The sequence below is a fragment of the Callospermophilus lateralis genome, unplaced genomic scaffold, assembly GCF_048772815.1.
Source record: "Callospermophilus lateralis isolate mCalLat2 unplaced genomic scaffold, mCalLat2.hap1 Scaffold_45, whole genome shotgun sequence".
Lineage (NCBI taxonomy): Eukaryota > Metazoa > Chordata > Mammalia > Rodentia > Sciuridae > Callospermophilus > Callospermophilus lateralis.
The window spans coordinates 4,380,179-4,387,651 of record NW_027514398.1 but is presented as its reverse complement, the minus strand read 5'-3'; the positions used below and the strand labels follow the sequence as shown (position 1 = coordinate 4,387,651).

General features: G+C 44.9%; 1 pseudogene; it reads right to left on the bottom strand.

Moving 5' to 3' along the window:
• Positions 1–5,426: 5,426 nt before the first annotated feature.
• LOC143388842 (zinc finger FYVE domain-containing protein 1 pseudogene) lies at positions 5,427–6,804 on the bottom strand (annotated as a pseudogene).
• Between the last annotated feature and the right edge of the window lie 669 nt (positions 6,805–7,473).

Here is a 7,473-nt window from a genome sequence, read left to right as displayed (position 1 = left end):
GTGAAAGTAGAGATGGGCAGCTTTTTGTAGGTCTCTGATACCAATGTAGCAAACACCAGTGTCTGGGCTGAGTCTTCACACAGTCAGATACATGCAGCTTGTCTGTGTACTGTTAGATCAAGACCCAAGAACTAGGCCTCAGAATACAAAGAATCCAGATATTAGGCTACCATGAGAGCCAAGGTCATCAGGAAGCCACATGACCACATGAGAAAGAGGGGTAATTGCTATAAAGATTAGACCACAGGAAAAACTCTGGAGGTATCTCAGCTGAGGGAGGGATCACTGGTAGGAAGTGTCTACAGAGACCAGGCAGCTAAGCTAGTGAGAGAAGCAGCCTGGCTTGTCACTCACAGTGAACCAAGCAGCTCCAGCTAAGTGTTGCCATGCAAGATCCCAGGCTTCCTGCTGCCAAACCTTCCCCACCATTTTTTTAAGAGAAACTAGATTATTAGGAGGAATTTGATTTACAAATATTAGCAACTAACTTTTAAAAAATTAACACAGCATAGACCACACTAAACGTGCTGTTGATTAAATCTGGCCTGTGCGTCAGACTCAGCCTGTGGACTGACAATTTTCAACTTCAAGTTTCAGTTTAAAGCTTCTGTTTTAATAAACAAAACGTCCTTAATCCCTTTTGGGTTCATGCTGGATTATATCTAATTGCTCAAAAATGTCCAATGCAGGGCTGATAAATGCACACTACAGCTTTTACCTGTTCACTGGGATGGGGGGATAGGGGAGGCAGCAGGAATCTATCTACTAGAAATTAATTTTTTCTTTAAAATACCTGAATTTATATTTAAAGTTCACACAGTTTTTGCCTTCTATTTCACAATGCCTTTGTTGATCCTTTTAGCTTCAAGGAAGACCGTTTTCACCCCAAATCTTCTAGTAAAATTGACTACTAAGAAAAATGTGCCACATTTATTTTATGGCTACCCAAACCTCTGTTTTCAGAAAAACAGTCCTAGATTAAACCAGAATTCTCTCAAAAGTGCCACCCTTCCCCACCTCCAGCTGTCTTTGCACCTACAGCGTTAGCTCCAGCTATCCATCAGAGTGACAACAAGGCCCAGGGGCTGATGTGGCATACACAAAGACAGACACATTCCCAAGCATTCTCAGGGCTCACTCAAAATGCAGCCTGCTGGCCTTGCTTTATCTGATCAACACCCCTGCTGTTGTCAGAAACAATGACCATGATTTTTCAGGCCTTGGCTGGCCTTTTGCCTTTCAAAACAATGCCACTGCCAAAACAAAGTCTGGAAGAATAACTCCTCTTGGCCCCAGGGTTCAGATTATAAAACTTCCTTTCTCTCACATGGCCTCACACCACTTTGATCTTTAATGCTGATGTTTGCCAGGAAGTGGGCTTTAGAATAACTCAGTGGGAGAGCTTCAGATGGAAGGTGAGGCTCCCCCCACCCCCCCCCAACAGTGTCCCTCAGGGCAGGTGCTGAGGGATGGCCCTTGCCAAGCCACACTTGGAGTCCTCTGGTCAGAGGAGCAAGAGAATTAGGAAATATTGTAAATACTTAAAAGCCCTGTCACTCCTAAATCAGATGATGCCTCTAACAAGGTAAATTATGGACCAGCATACACACACATGTCAAGGCGACAGACATACACGAACACACAACATGCTACATTCAAATCTGGCACGCCTGAAATATTATTTGTCTGCTCCACTTAAACTTTGCTTTTCAGTCTTCTACTTCTGAGCAGATTCTTTAAAATATTCCCCTTGTTATTCTCTATCTCCTAACACCAGAAATGCCCTTTGTGTGGCAATGACTGATGAATCCCAAAAGCAAAGAAACCTGTCTCCTAGGAAAGCTTTCTGGGCTCTTATTTTATTATTATTATTATTATTATTATTATTTAGAGAGAGAGAGAGAGAGAGAGAGAGAGAGAGAGAGAATTTTTTTTTAATATTTATTTTTTAGTTATTGGCGGACACAACATCTTTGTTTGTATGTGGTGCTGAGGATCGAACCCGGGCTGCACACATGCCAGGCGAGTGCGCTGCCGCTTGAGCCACATCCCCAGCCCTTATTATTATTTTTTTAATGCACAGTATTCTTTACCCTTGGAAGTTGCATGATCATGCTAGCTATATGTTGGTACAGAATTTTTACTTTGAGACCTTTGGGATGCTTCCCCTCCATCTGCCAAAAGCATTCAGCAGATAATTTATCCTTCATGGTTTTAAACCAAAAGAAAACAAAATTATATATTAGAGATTAAAAGTGCCAGAAAAACAGAGTTAACTTACCTCCATTCACAGGCTAGAGGGGAAACCACAAAGGAATTTCTGACAATTGCAATGTGTCTTAAATATGCCAATACACTGTTCACATTCAAGACTCATTAAGCAGTTTTGTAGCATTCACTTCACATCTGATGTACTAGAATTCGAGAAAATAGATTTTTTCACCCATTTGTGACAATGAAGCAGACTTCAACCATTGCAGACCTGGGCAAAAAGAAAATCAAGCCTATTCTCTAGGAGTCTGGAGGCAATGTAAGAAGAGATGAGAATCCGTCCTGATATAGTATCCAGGTAATAGTGACTAGAATTTCTGCTTCCCAATCAGGAGATAGATGAAAACAGATAATTGAAGACCTTAAACACCTCCTTATTATACATTTCCCCACCCCTTCCCCCAGTAAGATAATTGTAAGAGGTGGTAGGGGATGATAATCTGTGATTTGGAGTCAAAGACTAGATTCTGTACTGATATCATATGGGGGGAGTTACTTTACTTCTCTGGGCTTAAATTTTTTCACCTTTAGAAGGAACATAATATTACACACTTCGTAGGATTGTTATGAAGATAAAATAAGATGGTGTACAATTAGCATCTGACATGTAGTAAATGCCCTGCAAATGTTTTTGTTATTGTGTGTGTTAACGGAGGGTTACTGAGGTTCAAATGCTCTTCCAGGCTCCTAGGAACAATCTAGCTTTCTTCTGCAGCCTTCTCTCAAAAGTCTAACCAGGAGCCTCCCGTCCACATTTTTCTGATTTGAGGGAATATCAGTATTGTGCTAGGAGCCAATAAACGGACATTAAATCCTTTAGTGACCCTGTTAGATACTGCTTGGGTCACGTGAACAACCTGTGCCTGTGTTGCACAGGTGAGAAGTAAAAGAAAGTGCATCTTACACACTTTCATCTTCTTCTACTATCTTTTCTTTCACTCCCAGCCAAACTTCTCAGGAGTTGCTCATATTCATAACTTGTCCTCATTTCTCAACCAACTGCTACTTAAGGTGGAACTGTCTCAATAATCAACTAGAGGCCATTACGTGTGTGAGTCGACACACAGAAAGTGCATAAATGTTGATGACTGATATCACTCACAGGCAGAAAGAAACCACTTTATAAATTATGGACAACAACACAGGATCCACCCTTCCTCCATTCATGGTTGCAGACATGTTTTATGCTGAGTATTACATGCCGTTTTTCAAGTAGGCCTCAGGATATTTTCCAGAAAGTGTCGACTGCTGTTTTCTCCTCTGTTCTGATTTCCTTTGATACTGCTTCATTGGCTAATTATTTTCTACCTATAATAACCATATCAGTACTGTTCAACACATAACCAACCACATGACTCTCTCCCATCTTTTTTGAATCCATAGAACTTTGATACAGATTTTTTTTCAGAGAGAAGTGGAAAATATGGCCAGGTGTGATGGCACGAGCTAGTAATCCCAGCAGCTTGGGAGGCTGAGGCAGGAGGATCGTGAATTCAAAGCCAGCCTTAGCCAAAATGAGGTGCTAAGCAACTCAGTGAGACCCTGTCTCTAAATAAAATACAAAATAGGGCTGGGGATGTGGCTCAGTGGTCAAGTGCCCCTGAATTCAATCCCCAGTACCAAAAAAAAAATTAAAAAGAAGTGGAAAAAATGGGTTTTTCTGGAAAATTGAGTTTTACTTAAGATGTGTCTTGCATATCATCATTTCTGGTCTGTGCATCTTTTTTTTTTTTTCAGCAGGAAGATTCTTTTATGATGGCGAATTTGATAATACACAGTTCAAGTAGGGCCTCAGTCGCTGGTCCACAGGAGACAGGAAGGCGCAGGTCTGAGACTAACTCACTCTGGGGCTCATATCCCACAGATACTCAAGCCAGGAATGGCCGCCCAATGCACCTCCCCAAAGCTCCACCCACCAGCCAGCTCAGTCAGGAACTATGTTGCTTTAATTCTTTTTTTGGCCACTGAAGATAAACTCCGCCCGATGACAGGATTTCGGCACAACAGTCTCTTTCCAGTCATGATAGGTATAAATGTCCAAGCTCTTGATGAGAAACATTCATTTGACTTCCCTTGCATGGACCAAAGACATAGAATTTTTCTTTTATGATCTGTTGAAATATTTATATATACTTTTAAAAAAACAACTAACAGTCCATTCTGTGCTCTGTTTCCCTGGAAGGTTACTTATGATTACCCCTCCAATAGCTAGAGGGGTTGTGTGTCTGAAAACAAAGAATTAAGACACTTTATGCAATAAAAATTCTAGTGTGAAACTCAGAAGCAGACGATAGGCACAAGGGGGAGGAGGGTAGCAGGTGCTTTGATTTAGGAGCAAAAGTGCGGCCTTCCAGAATAGCCTGGTGGAAACAGAAGCATTAAGGAGCAGGAAAGGCTGCTGGGGAAGACCCAAGTCCTTTGGGACTCTCCCCAACTACAAGGGACATCACAGCACCTGAACTTGACTTCTCAGGACTGAAGACCCAACTTCTGACCTTCCATACACCCCTAAGACCCGCACAATAAGCTGGTTGGTCTCTAAAACAGGCTTAACAGGCTTAATCCAAGAATTGGGATTCAGCTCCCTGAGGGCCCAAGCAGAATTCCCTTCAGGCTGCCTCAAGTAGGCATTGCTGGGAGACCCACCAATCAGTCAGCTGGGGGGCCGGAAGGGAAAAGTCAGGAAAGGGAGGCTGCCAAGGCTTGCAGAGAAGCAGCAAAAGGCGACCAGCAACGCAGTGGCTCTGGACCTGGCTTGGCTTTGTGGGGAAGACCTGCTGCCACTGCCATCCCATCCCTGTAGTGGGGACAGACTGGGGTAAGTCTTCACAGCCAGCAGCAGCCTCAATACACTCCCAAGTTCCTTTCATATGTATATGTCTATATATATATATATATATATATATATATATATATATATATATATATATATATACATATATATATATTATTTTTAGCTGAAATAAATGCAACAGATTTGGGTTCACCACCCTTTGCTTAGAGCTGCTCGGTCCCTTGCCCTGAGGGGTTTATGCCTTCGGGCCTGCCGTCAGGCTCACCCCCACAGAGGGAAAGTGGCCCAAGGATGAGGAGAGGAGAGAACACATACCACAACAGGTGACTGGGAGGAGGGCCTACCTCAATGAAACTTTTGTTTCTAACCCTGAGAACCTAAGGAATTGTGAAGGACTTGGAAAGAGGGAGCTGGGGTTAAAGGTCACCGGGCTTTTTATTGCAGTTGAAGCAGACTCGGACAGGATGGTCCCAGCCACGAGAGGGAACAGCCCGGCTTTCATGGGAGCACTCATCACAGAAGCCCTGTCCGCAGGCGCGGCAGTGGTGCTTGGAGAGCTTGATGCTGAACTCCTTGCGGCAGTTGTGGCAGTGCAGGATCTCATGATCGGGCACCCAGTAGGCAGGCCTGGCCGCGTCCTTCACCAGGCCTAGTGGTATGTCAATGGCTGTCTCCACGGCTCCCAAGGTGTTCTGCACAGCCTCTCCCACCTTCTGAGCAATGAGTGTTCCGCCTTCATCGTCTACCTGTGCCTCAGTAACATCTAACTGGACATTCCTGGAATCGTAGCAGTTGTCACACACCCTCATGGGTGCAGGCCCCCAGCCCCGCTCGGGCACTGGCCGGGTCTTAGATGAACAGCTGTCGCAGAAGCCCTCCCCACAGGCCCGGCAGTGATGCTTAGTGTCATTGTCTTTAAAGGATGTCGCACACTTGTTGCAGCTCAGGATTTGGGAATTGGGCCTCCAGTAGGCAGGGGCAATCTGGTCTGTCAGCCAGGAAGTCATAGCTTTGGTGGGCCCAAGACTTAGCTCAGACACAGACTAAGCCATGAAGTTCATCCCATCCAACAAGCGCTGGGCAGCATTGTTGTTGTCCTTCAGAAACCCATCAGTTCCAGGCCACACATGCACAATCTCTGTTCGCACCACTGTATCCACAGGATCTTGGTTCCCAAACCAGTACTGCCGGCTACGATAGACCACGCCACAGTTTGGACACTCGATCACATATCCAGACCAGGCATATTTTGCAAGACCCATCCAGGGAGAGTCGGTGGAGGCAGATGTTTTGGGCACTACGCTGACTTCCTTGCCTCTCTCATAGCAGGCCTTGCAGGTATAAACTCGGTTGTCATACTGGTGAGAATACCTGCAACGGCTCTTGGCTTCGTGAGGCACTCCTTCCTTCCCATGGTTCATGCTGTTCTTACATCCAACCCCACAGCTGAGGCACAAGGAGGAGCAGGTGAAGTACTCATCTGGAAAAAAGGAGCTGTGTGCCATCTGGTCATCAGGGATCTCACCGCTGAAACGGTCACTCAGTGCCTTCAGGGCTTTGAAGATGACCCCAGGATGTCGGGGTGAACGGGTGGTGTTGTTCTCTAGCTGCTGCTCCAAAGCACGACGAAGCCCAGAAAAGTCTGTGGGGGGATTGTAAGTCCTCGTTCCCTTGTAGTGAATGGAGCTAAAAGCTTCAGGGAAGCGACCCAGCTTCCGGAACCAGTCCTGGATGAGCTTCTCTGGCACCTCTGACAGGTGATACTATAAAAGTCATAGCCAGGCACACTGGTGCAAATCTGTAATCCCAACAACTCTGGAGGCTAAGGCAGGAGCATCACAAGTTCAAAGCCAGTCTTAGCAGCTTTCTAAAAAGAAAAATCTAGCCAGGGATGTTGGCAAATGCCCAAAATTCCAGCTATTCAGGAGGCTGAAGAAGGAGGATTATCGGGCTGGGGATGTGGCTCAAGCGGTAGCACGCTCGACTGGCATGCGTGCGGCCTGGGTTCGATCCTCAGCACCACATACAAACAAAGATGTTGTGACCGCCGAAAACTAAAAATAAAATGGTCTGTGCATCTTAATGTCATTAAATCTATGCAAAGACATTCACTGGTGCCAGGCTGTCATTCCAAACTTGATTCTGAAAGACCAGGTGCTTGTCAGAAACATCAATGAATTATGTTAGAAAGAGCTTCATACTTGTAGGTGTTGATCTGGAAAGCTGTGATAAACAGCTCAGGGCGGAGATGTCTTCAAGAAACCCTTAACTGAAGTAAGATTCTCCAGACTGACCTTTTGCAGGTTATGGAAACCCCACAGTGGTAATAGCAGAGTCCAGCCTTCCCTTTGCCTACGTGGCCCACTCCCACCATAGTAAGAAGTGAGGGTGAATTCTTAATTTCTAGT